This window comes from Bubalus bubalis, chromosome 2 (assembly GCF_019923935.1).
Source record: "Bubalus bubalis isolate 160015118507 breed Murrah chromosome 2, NDDB_SH_1, whole genome shotgun sequence".
Classification (NCBI taxonomy): Eukaryota; Metazoa; Chordata; class Mammalia; order Artiodactyla; family Bovidae; genus Bubalus; species Bubalus bubalis.
In genome coordinates, this window is record NC_059158.1 from 53,899,479 (window position 1) to 53,914,164 (window position 14,686).

The window sequence follows — 14,686 nt, forward strand, 5'->3', positions numbered from 1 at the left end:
GGAGACAAACATTCCTGCAACAGTGTACTTCCTGTGTGCCCTTGAGCATGGCCTTGTTTTTTTTAACCAACAGCACACTCAGTAAAACCTGTGTGCCCTTTGCCTCTTGTGAAACAAAGGACAAGCAGTGTTTGGATAAGTGAATTGCAGCAGCTTAGGTGGGCTGGCTGTAGTCTGGGAGCACGGGGCCTCCTGACACCCAAAGGCTTGCTTTCCTGTGTGGTCATGTGGGGACAGGAGGAGACAGTCTGCATGGAGCAGCATTGAAGAACAGTGACCTTGGAAGCAGGGGGTTGGAGATTTGGCCACCCTGCACACTTGCTAACTTTTCCCCAGAATCACTTGTGTTAGTTTAAGAAAAAGGGGAAAAGGTCTAATATTATTGAATACATACTGTTTGCTGGGCGTTTTACACCTACTATTTCATGTGATGCTCAAACATACTTACATAGTCTAGCTTGTTTTCCCTCTGTCTTACAGAAAAGAAAACTGAGGTTCAAGCAAGTCAAATGCATTTCCCACAGACGTACAGTTAGGTGTTAGCTCCTTCTCAAAACAGTCTTTTAATTTTTCTTTTTTTTTAATTAAAAAATTATTTATTTATTTTATTTTTTAACTTTACAATATTGTATTGGTTTTGCCATGTATCATCATGAATCCACCACAGGTATACACGTGTTCCCTGTCTGAAACACCATGCTGCAGCTAATTCAAAATAGGGGATGGTAATGAAACACAGAGTGATTGTAAAGATCAAGTGAGATAATGAATACACAGATGGCAAACTGTCAGGCACAACAGACCTGTTTTAGCTGTGTTTGTTTTTTTAGATTTAAGAAACTGAACGAACCACTCTATTAACTGTATGGTGAATGTGCCAGAAGAAATATACAAGTCCAAACAGAATAGAGGATTTTGTGTGTGTATGCTGAGATTAATATTTAAATACCCAAATAGGAAAAAAATACATTTTCTTTTATTTGTAGGGTAGTTGTTTCATTCTATCCACATTTTTCCCCTGTGCTATGGACATAAACTGTTATTATTATGCCCCCAGGTTAGAGCCCTAGTTGGGCCAGGAACATGGATAGCTCTTCTGAATACTGTCCCGGGTTGAAGGTAAGAAGTAGACACAGCTGAGCCCTCAGCAGGTGGGCTGATGGGGCCAGAGCACGTTCAGGTGCAGCGCCCTGTGCTGCATGTTTACACACACTATGTCAGTCCTTCCTGGAGGCCTGGGGATGGGCCTTCCACAGGCATGGGCCAGGATGAAGGAAGTCAAATACTTGCCCAGATCATGGAGTCTAAGGGGGAAGCACATATGAATTCTGTAGTTGTCTGCATATCCTAGTGCCAAACTCAGAGGCTGGCAAGGAATAGAGACTCAATTCTAGAAGGGGTATGAATAAATTGGTAAATGAAGGAAGGAAGAGTAATTATGGATTTGAGTCTGGGAGAGCTTCATGAAGTGGCAGTACTGACTAGGTTGATGAGTTGATCTGAGAAGAGGGAGAGGGTGGAGAGGACAGACACTTTAAGACCAGGACACATATCTGAGAGGAAGGTGGTAGGTGCGAGAGACAGGAGAAAGACAGGTGGACAGATGAGAAGAAATCTGCTCCTTTCTCTGGACTAAACCAGAGTCAAGAGTAGGGCAGGATTCTGCAGCTCACACAATCCACTCTAGGTAGAGCTGGGTTTAGGCAATGGGACTGAAGGATGTTGTATTTGCCTGCAGCATGCTGTGGGCACAGTGGTGTGGGAGTGCCCCGGGGAAATCTCCCCCAGCTCTCAACACATGCATGTACCTCATACTCCTCAAATAGCGCAGTGTCTCTGGAATCATAGAATTCTTTGCACAGCTTTGTTGTTTGTATTGTAGCTCCTGCAGCTCAGAGCAGCAAGGGCATGTCAGAGCTTTGTCACATTCAGAATCTGACTTCTGCCCCAAGACTCTGCCTTCCTCTCCTGCTTTTAAGCATATGATTACTTTGGGCCTGCCCAAGTAATCTCTTTATCTTGTTGTCAGATGATTAGTAATCTTAATTATATCTTGAAAATCCTTTCTATCCTATAACATAACATATTCATGGATATAATCCCAAAGGCAAAAGCCTGGGGTCAGAATCCTGCTACCACCCTAATGGGGGAATCAGAATTGATAACAAGCAGTTATAAGACACTCTAGTGAATGCTACGAGGAGAGTAGCACAGTGCTGTGCAGGATGGGGAAGGTCTCTCTAAGTGAAGCAGGGGCAGCTTCCTGGAGGAAAACTATCTAAATTGAACCTAGTATGATGGGCTGAATTTAACAAGAGGAGAAGGTCCCAGGCAGAAAGAACAGCGTGTGTGTTTGGAGTTCATTACTGCTGACCTGTGGAACTCACTTCAGGGAGCCAGAGAGACAAGGGATGGTGAAAAGAAAGGTGAGAGCCCCCAAAGTTTCTTAGCATGGGGCTGGAATGCTGAGATCTTCATTTTAGAAAGCTTGTCTGCTGGCACTATGGAAGTGGAGAAAATTTATCTAGGGAGGAGGGTGGCACACCAACCAGGAGGTTGTTTTAGTAACCAGGTAAGCTGATGATAGCTTGAAGAGTGAAAATGCCAGTGGAAGGAAGAGAAGTGAATGTGAAATGATTTGAGCTTGAGTGTGAAAGGGTAACAAGTTACAAGTGAGTCCCAGATTTCTGACTGGATGACTAAATGTATTATGGTACTATTCATGGAGACTGGAGGAGGAATAGGGCAATGGGAAACATGGGTTCTATTTTAGAGATGTTTAATAATTTGAGATGACTGTGAGATACTGAGTGGTGATTCCTGTATGCAGATCTAGGATGGTGATCGAAGTTTGGGAGTCAGCAGTGAATGACTGAAATCGCCTCCCAGAACTACGAGTGTGGGAAGAGTAGAGGACCTGAAAAACAACTTTTAGGTGGTAGGAGGGTGGAAGAGCACCCAGCAAAGGGGGAAGAAACAGAAGGTATGGAAGAAAGAAATTCAGGTGGTGGAAAAGAAAAGAGTGTCAAGAGAGAAGTTGAAGTCAAATACTTTTGGGAGGTTCTACTTTGAGATGAAGACCAAAAATGTCCCCTAGGTTTAGCACCAGCTAAGAGTAATTCCAGTGGGAGGTGGGTGGGATCAGGTGACAGTGCGTTAAAGACTAACATGTGAGGTAAGTGTTATAGCTGGAGAGAGTCAAGGTCAAGGAAGCTGGGAGGAGGTTAATTTTATTTTATTATTTTCTTTGCAGATGATACTGTATTATTTTTCTAGGGTTTTATTTTAAATGAAAGAACAAAGGTTATGCTTAAGTGCTATTGGGAGGAAGCCAGTGGAAAGGTGAACAAACAGAGAAGACAAGATAATCAATGGAGTTTGGAGGGCCTAGGTGAGCAGGAGATGGTGTGATCTGGACCACAGACAGGCAGAAGGGAATAGAACTAAAGTTGCACTAGGAAGGAGAAGGCAGTGAATAAAACTTCAGGAAAATGTAAAGGATTGGGAGACAAAAATTTGAAGGTATTCCTGAGTGACAAGTTTGTAGTCTCTGAGAAGGAGGAGGTGAGAAAGGAAGAGGTGAGTTGTAATGTGGGAGACATAATTCTTGCCTGGAGAATCCCATGGACAGAGGAACCTGGCAGGCCACAGTCAATAAGGTCACATAGATTCAGACACGACTAAAGCAACATTGCACACAGTGGAGCACAGGAACTGGGCAGAGAGAGGCTCTGAGAAGCCTGTGGAGAACGGGGGAGAGTGCTTGTTGGGGAAATAGAAGAGGATCACAGAGCGGCTGTGAGTGCCCAGGCCTGTGGGGCTCAGCATTTCTATTCTTCCCACTACATGAAAAGTCTTTTTAGTGCAAAAAAAAGAGATTTTCAAGGAAGTTTCAATGTAATCCACATAAGCAATATATTCCTTCCTTGCTGCATATTTTAATTAGAGTAAGAGCTGGGGCAAGGAACGACCAATTCCTTCCTCCCTCACCCCAGGAGACCTTGCCAAAGTGAGCATGGCACTCTTTTCTTTTAGAGGCCTTAGAATCCTTCTCATTTCATTTCTGGTAGCTGTCATCAGTCAATGAGAGCTGAAATATGATGTGAAATAAAATTGGCTATCCTTGGGTCCTTAAGTATCTGGTAGGTACATTTATTTATTAAAACCAAACAAACATTTCCTAGGCATTGATAATTGTAAGCAATAATATATATTTTATTTAAAATTTGAAAAAATATAAAAATCAGTTCATTCATGAAGATTTGTTTTTAGTACCTTCTATTTGCCAGTCACAGTGCCTTCAGGATTAAAACAATGAACTAAACTAGAAATAGACCCTTTTAACAAAGAGTTTATTGGGATAGAATATACATATATAATAAATGAAATAACTGTTAAATACCATTCATAATGTAACCAAAATAGATGTCCTACAATGATATACAATTTAGGATATAATGTGGTGTAATTTTTATTTGTTTGAAACAAATAGTTTTATTTGTTCAAAATAATTTTTATATGTTCAAAAGACAAACATATCAAGTGAGTCTCCTGGTATTTATATTAAATAGTCTGTGCTCTGTAGAAAACATAGAATTTTTAAAGAAACTTCATAAAAACATGGTGAATTTTATAGATACCAAAACCAAAAATAGTCTCCTGGTAGAAGGATCAGACATTGAGGATCCTTCTGGTCACTCATTTTGACTCAGATTGATTGCTTTTCCACATCTTTAGTGATATTCTGGAATCCTACCATTCACAGAACAGGGAATGGCTCACAGCATTACAAACTCATCACATTAAAAACTATGAATCAGGCCAAAGTGTTTAAAATTCATAAGAATAGAATGTCTCTCCATTTTTGTGTCTTCTCTAGTGTACTTCTTTCTTCTTCATTCTTGAAAGACAGTCTCACTATTTATAGAATTCTTGGTTGACCGTTTTTTTTCTTTCAGCAATTGAAAAATATCCACTTCCTTCTTGCCTTCATAGGTTTAGATGAGAAATCCACTGTCACTTAGTTTGTGTGGTTGCTATAAAAATTGTCATTTCTCTCAAGTTATTTTTCAGGATTTTATCTTTAGCTTTTATAAGCTCAATTAGGCTGTGATTTGGCATGGAATTCTTTCTGTTTATCCTACTTGGAGTTTTCTCATCTTCCTAATTCTGTATGTTTATGTCTTTTGCCAAATTTGAGAAGCTAATAAGCCATTATATCTGTGAATAATTCTTCAGTCCCATGTTTTCTCTCCTCTCCATGTGAGACTATGATGATGCTCTTTTCATATGATCCCATAGGTTCCCAATACTGTTAATATTCTTATAACTTTGTCTCTATTGCTCAGATTGGAAAATTTGGTTGATCTGTCCTCAAGTTTAATGATTCTATCCTGTGTCATCTCCACTCTATACTGAGCCTATCCAGCAGATTTTTCCTTTCTTTCATTATATTCTTCAGTTCAATAATTTCCACTCTGGATCCTTTATTATTACTATTATTATTATACTATGGCCATCCCTTGTGTCATGAAGAATCTTAGTTCCCTGACCAGGGATCAAACCTTTGTGCCCTGCATTGGAAGCATGGACTCTTACCACTGGATTATCAGGGAAGTCTCAGTTCCTTTTTATTTAAAAAAATTTTTTTTTCCTTTTTTTTATATCATTAGGGTTTTTTTTAATTTTTCATTTGTTTCAAGAAAATTTATAATTGCTTTCATGGAAGCATTTTTATAATGGCTCTAAAAATCTTTGTCAAATACTTCTGACATCTGATTCATCTTGGTATTAGTATCTATTGGTTGTCTTTTCTCATTCTCATAGTGATTTTCTAGTTCTTGATCTGACTGGTAATATTCTGTTGTATCCAGGACATTTTAGGTATTATATGACTCTGGATCCAATTTAACCTTCTCTTTTTGGCAGTCTCTGAGCTGTTCTGTTAGGGTAGGATGGATGTGTCTGTCAGCTTCCTGCTGGGCCTTGAAAACAGCACCCAAATGAAAATGGAGCACTGACTGACATTGCCTCCTTGCTTAGAAGTGAATGGAAGCAGAGGGCTGACTCATACCACTTTGTTGCTGCAGGGAGGGGTGGAAGCTCAAATTGAAATTTTACATTTAAAGTTTAAAAATGTTTTTCAAGATCTTGGGTATATTTTTACATATTTTCTTAGGTATTGAAGTATGTTTTTTATTGCTTTTATTAAAAAGTATCTTTTTAAAATTGTACTTTCTAACTAATCTATGATATAAACATAGCAGGTAATATGGATCTTATTAACATATATTATATATAGGCTATTAATACATATAATACTTACAGGTTTGCCTAAAGATTCCTTTGGAATTTCTATCAGAATTCATGTGAATGATAATAAGCTCGTTTCTTCCTTTGCAATTCTTATATATTGCATTGAATCTTTCTGCCTTTTGTATAGGATAGGATCTTTAGAACAATGCTGAAAGTGTCATACCAACCATCATCTTATTTCTAATTTGAAAAGATGTTTTCAGAGGTTAATTGAGTATGCTATCTTCTGTAGCCTTTTTAGAATACCCTCCATTAGATCTTGAAGTTTCTTCCCATTTTTATACAAGGAGTAGATGTTGAATATTTCATATTCTTTTTCTGAATCTATTGAGATAGCAGTATGTTTTCTTCCCCCTTTATTTCTGTGGTAAATTTAATCTATTTTTTTTTGTGGAAATAATTCCAACAATTGGTCTTGAAGTGCTATTTTTTTTTACAACATTAGACTTATTTTGCTAATATTTTGTTTAGAATTTTTGCATTTATATTTGTGAGTGGTGAGATTAAAATATTTTATGCTACCCCTGTTGAGTGTTTCTGTCAGCATTATACCATCTTTATTTAAAGAGCTGAGGAATAATCCTGCTTTTTCAGTTCTTTGGTGAGACTGGAATTATGTATTTCTTGATTTTTTTGTTGAATGTTCCTTTAAAACCATCAGGGTGTGGTACTTTATGGGATGCTTTTTCTTTTTATGAAAGGAATTTAACATGTCACTGAATGCCTTCTTGTTCTCAGGAACTGTACTAGATTCTTATACATGAGCTTGTTAAATATGCACATCAACCCTGTAAGCAATCATCCCTATCACTGGAGATTGAAGAAAGTGAGGTGAAAAGTGTATGCCATTTCTCAGGGTCCCTCATCCAGAAAGTGATGGACCAGGCATTTGAATCAAAATCAAGATGTCCAAAAAATGCAGTCATTCCTTTCACGCATTGAAGAGAGACTTTATAAGAGACAAAGACAACTTGTAGTGTCATCAGATCCTCACAGCCTGGGCTCAGGTCTGAAAAAGTCTTGCTTCAGGGTAGTAGATAGAGCCATCTCTACTTTTACATGTTTAGTTGATAGTGAGCTTGTGCATTTCTTAATACTTCTTCTGTTTAGTTTTGACTGGTAATTATTTTTTAAGTGTAACTTTATAGAATTTAATTTTGTAGATTCACATGCAATTTTAAGAAATAATAGAGCATTTCCCACAGAAACTTTACCCAGCTTCCCACAATAACAATAGTTTATCAATCTATAGTACAATATTACAACAGGAAATATTCTACTGATCTGGAGCACATCTCCCCAGTGTTACTTGTACTTAGCCTCTCATCACCCTGGGCTTTTGGCCTTCGTAACCCTCCTCTTCATTTGTAGTTACATTTGTGCATGTTCCTTGCTTGATGTTCATGTGTGTCTTTGGGGGCAGTGATGAGATCTACTTGGTTTGCTGGGACACCTCCATGCTTCAATGTTATTAAAGGACACTGATAACTATGACACAATATTTAAGTGATAACACAGAGTTTTGGTATCAGAGATGAGTACAGGGTAGCAAAGACTTGACTTAGAAGAAATGGAGATTCCAAATATAAGCAATATTATATCATATTTGTTTTGCTCTTTCTAATTTACTTCACTCTGTATGAACTCTACCCAATGCTCTGTGGTGACCTAAATGGGATGGAAATCTTAAAAAAGGGATGCATAGTAATTTCCCTACATACACACCTTCAAGCTGTGAACTTTCAAAGATGCAAACATGTGTATGCTAGTTGCTGTACTGTACTAGTGTACTTTTCAGGGCACTGTGGCAGTCGCTCAGTCGTGTCTGACTCTTTGCAACCCATGGATTACACAGTCCATGGAATTCTCCAGACCAGAATACTGGAGTGGGTAGCCGTTCCCTCCTCCAGGGAATCTTCCCAACCGAGGGATCAAACCCAGGTCTCCCACATTGCAGACTGACTCTTACCATCTGAGCCACCAGGAAAGTTGGGTATGTAGGCTAACTTTGCTGGACTTATGAACACAGTGGACTTAGGAATGTGCTTCCAGAACAAAACTTGTTCATATATTGGGGACTTGCTGTATGTATACATACAACTGATTCACTTAGCTGTACAGTAGAAACTAACTCAACATTGTAAAGTAGCTGTGCTGCTGCTAAGGCACTTCAGTCTTGTCCGACCCTGTGCAACCCCATAGACAGTAGCCCACCAGGCTTCTCTGTCCCTGGGACTCTTCAGGCAAGAATACTGGAGTGGGTTGCCATTTCCTTCTCCAATGCATGAAAATGAAAAGTCATGTCTGACTCTTAGTGACCCCATGGACTGTATGACTGAGCGACTGAACTGCACTGACTGAAAGCTCGAGTCAGGGCTATGAACTCAGCCACTTGGGCTGAAGTACCTGGTGGCAAAGATTTAGCCTCTATTGTCTTGAAATTGGAGACTACTGCATATATCTGGGTCTTCTTTTTCCATATAAGACAAAGTTGCTTCCATCAGTGTGCCAGATTTCCTCAGGATTGGTTAGAGGATCTTCTGAAAATCCCTCTAGGAGTTTTGTCCAATGGTCCAAAGTTTCTAGGGTATAGTGAAAGGGAGAGAAAGCCCTCGGTGGTAGGCAGGAGGGTACCTGGGTTAAAAACCTCACAAGGGGATGTAGTCAGGCCTGGGCTTTCCATCAGCACTACTCGATATCTGAGGATCCTTTGATCAGACATCCATAAATGGCCTCTCCCATTCACAAGTTGTTTCACTTGGTGACTGGTAAAAAATGTTAGTTTGCCCCTAGAGAGAGTTTTAAAGTCTCTTCTATCAGCTTCTATAGCTGCAAGACTTTGAAGGCAGGGAGGCCAACCTTGGGTGGTTGTGTCAAGCCTCTTGGTTAAGTAAGCTACTGGCTGGGGCTCAGGTCCCAACCTTTGAGTTAATACTCCCAAGGCTATTCCTTCCTTTTTGTGGACATATAGTTGGAATGCTTTTTCTGGGCCTGACAACCTCAAGGTGGGTGCTTGAGTTAAGACTTGTTTTAGTGTAGCCTCTGCCTCCTTTTGAGGAGTTCCTCACGTCAATGGGATTGAATCATCCTGTCCCTTCAAGCTTCATGTAAGGGCTGGGAAATTAGACCATATTTGGGCATCCAAATTCTACAAAACCTGGTTAGCCCCAGGAAAGCTCACAACTGTTTTTGAGTCATGGGGGAAGGCAACTGGAGGATTCCTTGTACTGAGTCAGAGGACAGATTCCTGGACCTGTGCATAATCTGAACTTTGGGTAGGGACTTTTGTCTGGACCATCTGTGCCTTAGCACAGGAGACTATCCCTTCTTTGCCAAAAAGTTTAGAACCTGAATCACATTTTGTTGGGCATTTTCCTCATCTGGAGAGCAGATTAGTAGGTCATCTATATATTGCAACATTTTGCCATTTGATCCCAGGTCCAGATCTAGGAGATCCCAGCTAAGAGCCTGTCCAAACAGGTGGGGGCTATCTCTGAACCCCTGAGGTAATATTTCCCAAGTCCTTTGTTGATTTTTCTCCTGGAGCCTCCTGTAGTTTTTGGTCCCTCCTTATTGGCAGTAGTACCAGGAGCTGTGGGGCTCTAGCAGCTGCAAAGCTTCCCGTCATGGGTGGCCCCCAGCTTAGTGAGTACATCTCTTCTCAATAAGGGAGTAGGACACTCAAGGACCACCAAAAACTGGTGGGAAAATTTGTCCATCGCAGAAACAAAGAAGTTCTTGGGTGAATCTTTCTGTAATTGCTTTTCCTGTAGCACCCAAAAGGTTACAGGTTGGGGGGAGAAGGCTCTGGAGCAGGAGGTCAAGACAGAGTATGTTGTCCCTGTGTCAACAAAGTTATTCTCGGATCTACCTGCCAGATTCAGTTACATCCTTGGCTCCAGCCCTGTGATGGTTATCTGTAGCAGGTGGGTTGGCTGGAGCAGATTCCCATTGTGAGGGAAGGCTTGGCACTTGACACGAGACTCTTGGGTCCCCAGGGCAGAGTGCCTCCCAGTGTCCCAATTGATGGCATTTGTAGCAAGCTGTTTTAGGAGGCTTACCATAATTTGGACACTCTTTGGTCCAATGTCCCACCTGGATACAGATTAGGCATTCATCTGTGCCTCATCCTTCAAGGACTTGGGGTTTGCCATAAGGCTTCCCAGGAGGGCAGCCAGCATCTGGGTGTGACTTGTCTCTTTCCTTCTCTCCCTTTTCTGGGCTTTGGCCTCCCTCTCTTGTTCTGTGTTATAAAAGGTATTGGTGGCTGTCTGGGCCATCTCTTCTAAAGAGGCAGGAGAGACCTGCTGCTGTAGCTGTTGTAACTTTATATCTGATGCACATTGGGATAGGAATTTGTCCTTTAAAATCACCTATCCCTTGTAAGAGTCTAAGTCCAGATTGGTAAGCTTCTGGAGGGCCTCTTTTAGCCTTTCCAGAAGAGGAATGGGATTCTTGTTATGCTCCTGAATTATTGCTGAGACCAGGCACAGCCCCACAATAGGCTTCCTTCCATTTCTAAGGGTGGACTTCCTTAGGGGTGAGTCTTTCTGAAGCTTATCCTACCCAGTACTGTTGCAACCTGAGAGCCAGGTGTCCCCAGGTCAAGGTGGAGATCCTCAGGCAGGTTGAGGCATGACAACCTCCTGGAGGTCAAATCCCCGGGCAAGTTGAGGCATATCAGCCTCCCAAGAATTAGGTCCCTGGCAGGTCGAGGCCTGGGCATGTCGACCTCCTGCGACCCCTGAACTGGTGGAACCCAGCAAGTTGAGGCATGGCAACCTCCCAGGAACCAGATGCAAGGCAGGTCGAGGCAGGTCAACCTCCTGGGATCCCTGGAGTGGCGGATCCCTGAGCAGATTGAAGCATGGCAACCTTCCAGGAACCAGATCCCTAGACAGGTTGAGGAATGTTGACCTCCTGGGACCCCTGGACTGGCGGACCCACAAGCATGTCGAGGTGTGACAACCTCCCAGGGACCAGATCCCTGGGCAGATAGAGGCAGGTTGACATCCTGGGATCCCCAGGCTAGTGGATGCCTGAGCAGGTTGAGGTGTGACAACCTCCCAGGGACCAGATCCCTAGGCAGGTCGAGGCAGGTAGACCTCCTTGGATTCCCAGTCTGAGTTGGGCATCTCCAAGGTCTCCAGCATGACTAATGCTTGGTCAAATTAAGGGGTTGTAATCTTAGCTAATTGCCAGCTTGTCTACACCAGAGGGAAATAGATACCCTGACGTAAAGCAATCCAAGCCTGTGCCCTGAGACTGGAAACCTGGCAAAGTAGCCACAAGCCTAATCCTCTTATCACTCTGAGGGAATGTAAGTCACTGATTTTCTCCCCTAGTCCCCCCCTCCCCTAGTCCATAAGAGAAACATTTCATTTTCACAGACGCACTCTAGCTAATAACAGAAGTATTAACAAAGGAGTGGGTTATCTGGCCCTGTTAGTGGCATTAAAAGTATTTTGTTAATAGGCTGGATGGAGTGACATTGCCTACATACAGGTCAACCAAAACAGAAGTGTGCTTCTGTCTGAATCTAAAGAAATCTACCTCTTATCTATCGCTGTGTCTGTCATTGAACTCTTTCTACAATTAGACATCAAGAACCTGAGCTTCAATAGGTCCTAAAACCAGGCACCATGGGTTTTGGTTGGGCTCAAGTCCCAGTCAGACACAACTGAGTGACTAAGCCCAGCACAGCACAGAGTCCCTGTCATGTGGGTTTGAGTCCCAATCTTAGTTGTGAAAGCACAACTTTCAGAAATGGGAAGATGATGACCTACCCAATATTTTGTAAACAGTGGCATAGAGAAAGGAGCTGAAGGATGGGAAGAAAAAGCAGTGGGAAGATTGTGCAGAGGAACCCCCTTCATAACCTGCTGGGAAAACTGCTAACTGCCTGACCTGTGCCCACAGTTTCATTGGCCTGATCCTTGGCATAAAGGAGATTAAGGGCAGAAGAACCCTCACCACCCACTTGGGCAACAGTTATTACTAGGGTGAAAAGGATACTGGAGCCTTCAGGACACACTGGGGAGCAGCCCTTGCCAGAGTCCCTCAGTTGCACCCAGTGCTGCTCATTCACAGGGAGTTCAAGGAAACAATAAATGAGAGACTGTAAAGGAATTAAGATTTTGTTAGCCGTGTGTCCTTCCAGCCATAGGGGCGAGGACCTTCTACCTTAACCAGAGGTCTTCTGGAATCTGAGACTGAGCCACGTAAGGTTTATGACAAGTTTGTTTTTGCTGTCCCAGTTTCCACCATTCTGGGCTTCTCGTCAATTCCACTGTGCTGGGTTTCCTTCATGTTCAACTTCCACAGCATGAGCTTTTACCAAGTTGGGCTTCTTCTGTGCTTGGTCTCCTCCTCTCTGGTGCTGAGCTGGGGTTGCTTCCGTCAGGTTACATCCGAGTCATGGCACCAGATATGTCAGGAGAGTGTGTAATTTCCTCAGTTATGTCTCGCCACAACAAAGATTTGAAATGGTAGACTGGTGTTACAGCTCGGTTACAGCTCAGAGTTTTATTTGGCAAACAAGGGATAGTACACCTTCGAGGCATGAAGGCAGGTCGACCCCAAAGGAGGAACCTCAATCCGCCCTGGCTTCCTCTTTTTAAATGATTTGTCTCCTCCTCACTGAGCCTGCCCTATGCAAATTGGGTTAGCCAGGAAGGAGGTGTGTTTGTTTCACCTGAGGGTCTCACTTTGGTCCATGGGTTTTCTTTGGTTCTGTTTTCATGGGCTTTTCTCTTTCTTCATCTTTTGGCCACCACCATTTTGGACTCCTTTTTCCTATTCTAACTACTTAACATTGTGGCCCCATGGACTGCAGCATGCCAGGCTTCCCTATCCTTCACCATCTCCCAGAGGTTGCTCAAATTTATGTCTGTTGAGTCGGTGATGGCATCCAACCATCTCATCCTCTGTCATCCCCTTCTCCTCCTGCCTTCAATCTTTCCCAGCATCTTTTCTAATGAGTCAGTTTCCTAATGAGTCTTTTCTAATAGGGCCTCTGGGTGTGTCATTTAGATTGTTGATTGAAATCAAGGTCTAATCAAAGTTGACTTGTTTGCCATCTTGGACACATTTGATTCTAAGCATTTTATGTTGTGTCCTTGAGTTATGTCATTCTTTCAAAAGTTGTGCCCTGCCCCTTTCCCTCCTGTTACATTAGGAGGGACTTTATCTTGTGTGTCTCTTATTAATATAGTTTCTGGCACACAATAGTTTCTAGTAAATGACAACTTCCTAAATGACTCTGAATCCAGAATTTTGGCAAATGCATCTGTGCTTTGCAAGAAAAATCAAATGAAACACCAGATAACTACAGTGCCTTTGAAAAATAATTTCTGGTGTATATGGAAATTCAGCCCGAGAGTGCAAAATTTGGGCTAGAAAGGAAAGACCAAATGAATTCTGGAAATACTCTTAAATAAACCTAATAGTACATAATAGTATAATTCCCAGAGTCATACTGTAACTCACATTGACTGCCTGAAAGGATTTTCAGGTAGAAGTCCTGTCACCTTGTCTAACAAATGGGTGAGAGGTACATACTTTAGGTCCAATGAGATAGAAAATGCTCGAGTCCTTGAACAGTGTAAGGAATAATACATCCCCCTTGGAACCTTGTCACTGTGAATTATTGACATGGAAACCAGTGCCTTTCAGAGAGAAAGAAGATAAACCTGATCAGCTCAGTTTCAAATGTCAGATATCTGTATTTGTAGGGAGTGAGGTTTACTAAGTGAGCAAATGTGACTGTGGCAATATGGAAATTTGGTCTGGGTCTTATAATCACATGTTACACAGTCCTCCAGCTTCTTGCCATGTTGCAACACACGCCCATGGTTGGACAGTCACTTGGGCTTAAATCAACGTCGTTTGAACATTCATTGGCATTGCCTTTCTTTAGGATTGGAATGAAAACTGACCTTTTTGAGTCCTATGGTGACAGCTAAGTTTTCCAAACCTGCTGGCATATTGAGTACAGCACTTTAACAGCATCATCTTTTAGGATTTAAAACAGCTAAGCTGGAATGCCATCACCTCCACTAGCTTTGTTTGTAGTAATGCTTCCTAAGGACCACTTGAATTCACACTTCAGGATGTCTGGCTCTAGATTAGTGACCACACCATTGTGGTTATCTGGGTCATTAAGACACTTTTGGATATTTCTGTGTCTTCTTCCCACCTCCTTAATGTCTTCTGCTTCTTTTAGCTCCATACCGTCTATGCCCTTTATTGTGCCCATCTTTGCATGAAATGTTCCCTTGATATCTCTAATTTTGTTGAAGAGATCTCTAGTCTTTTCCATTCTATTGTTTTCCTTTATTTCTCTGCATTGTTCACTTAAAAAGGTTGTTTA

At 41.8% G+C, this 14,686-nt stretch overlaps 1 protein-coding gene across 1 annotated transcript in view; it reads left to right on the forward strand.

Annotated features, from left to right (window-relative positions):
• ARHGEF4 (Rho guanine nucleotide exchange factor 4) overlaps positions 1-14,686 on the forward strand; it is a 346,937-nt gene that overhangs the window by 120,992 nt on the left and 211,259 nt on the right. The window lies entirely within an intron of this gene.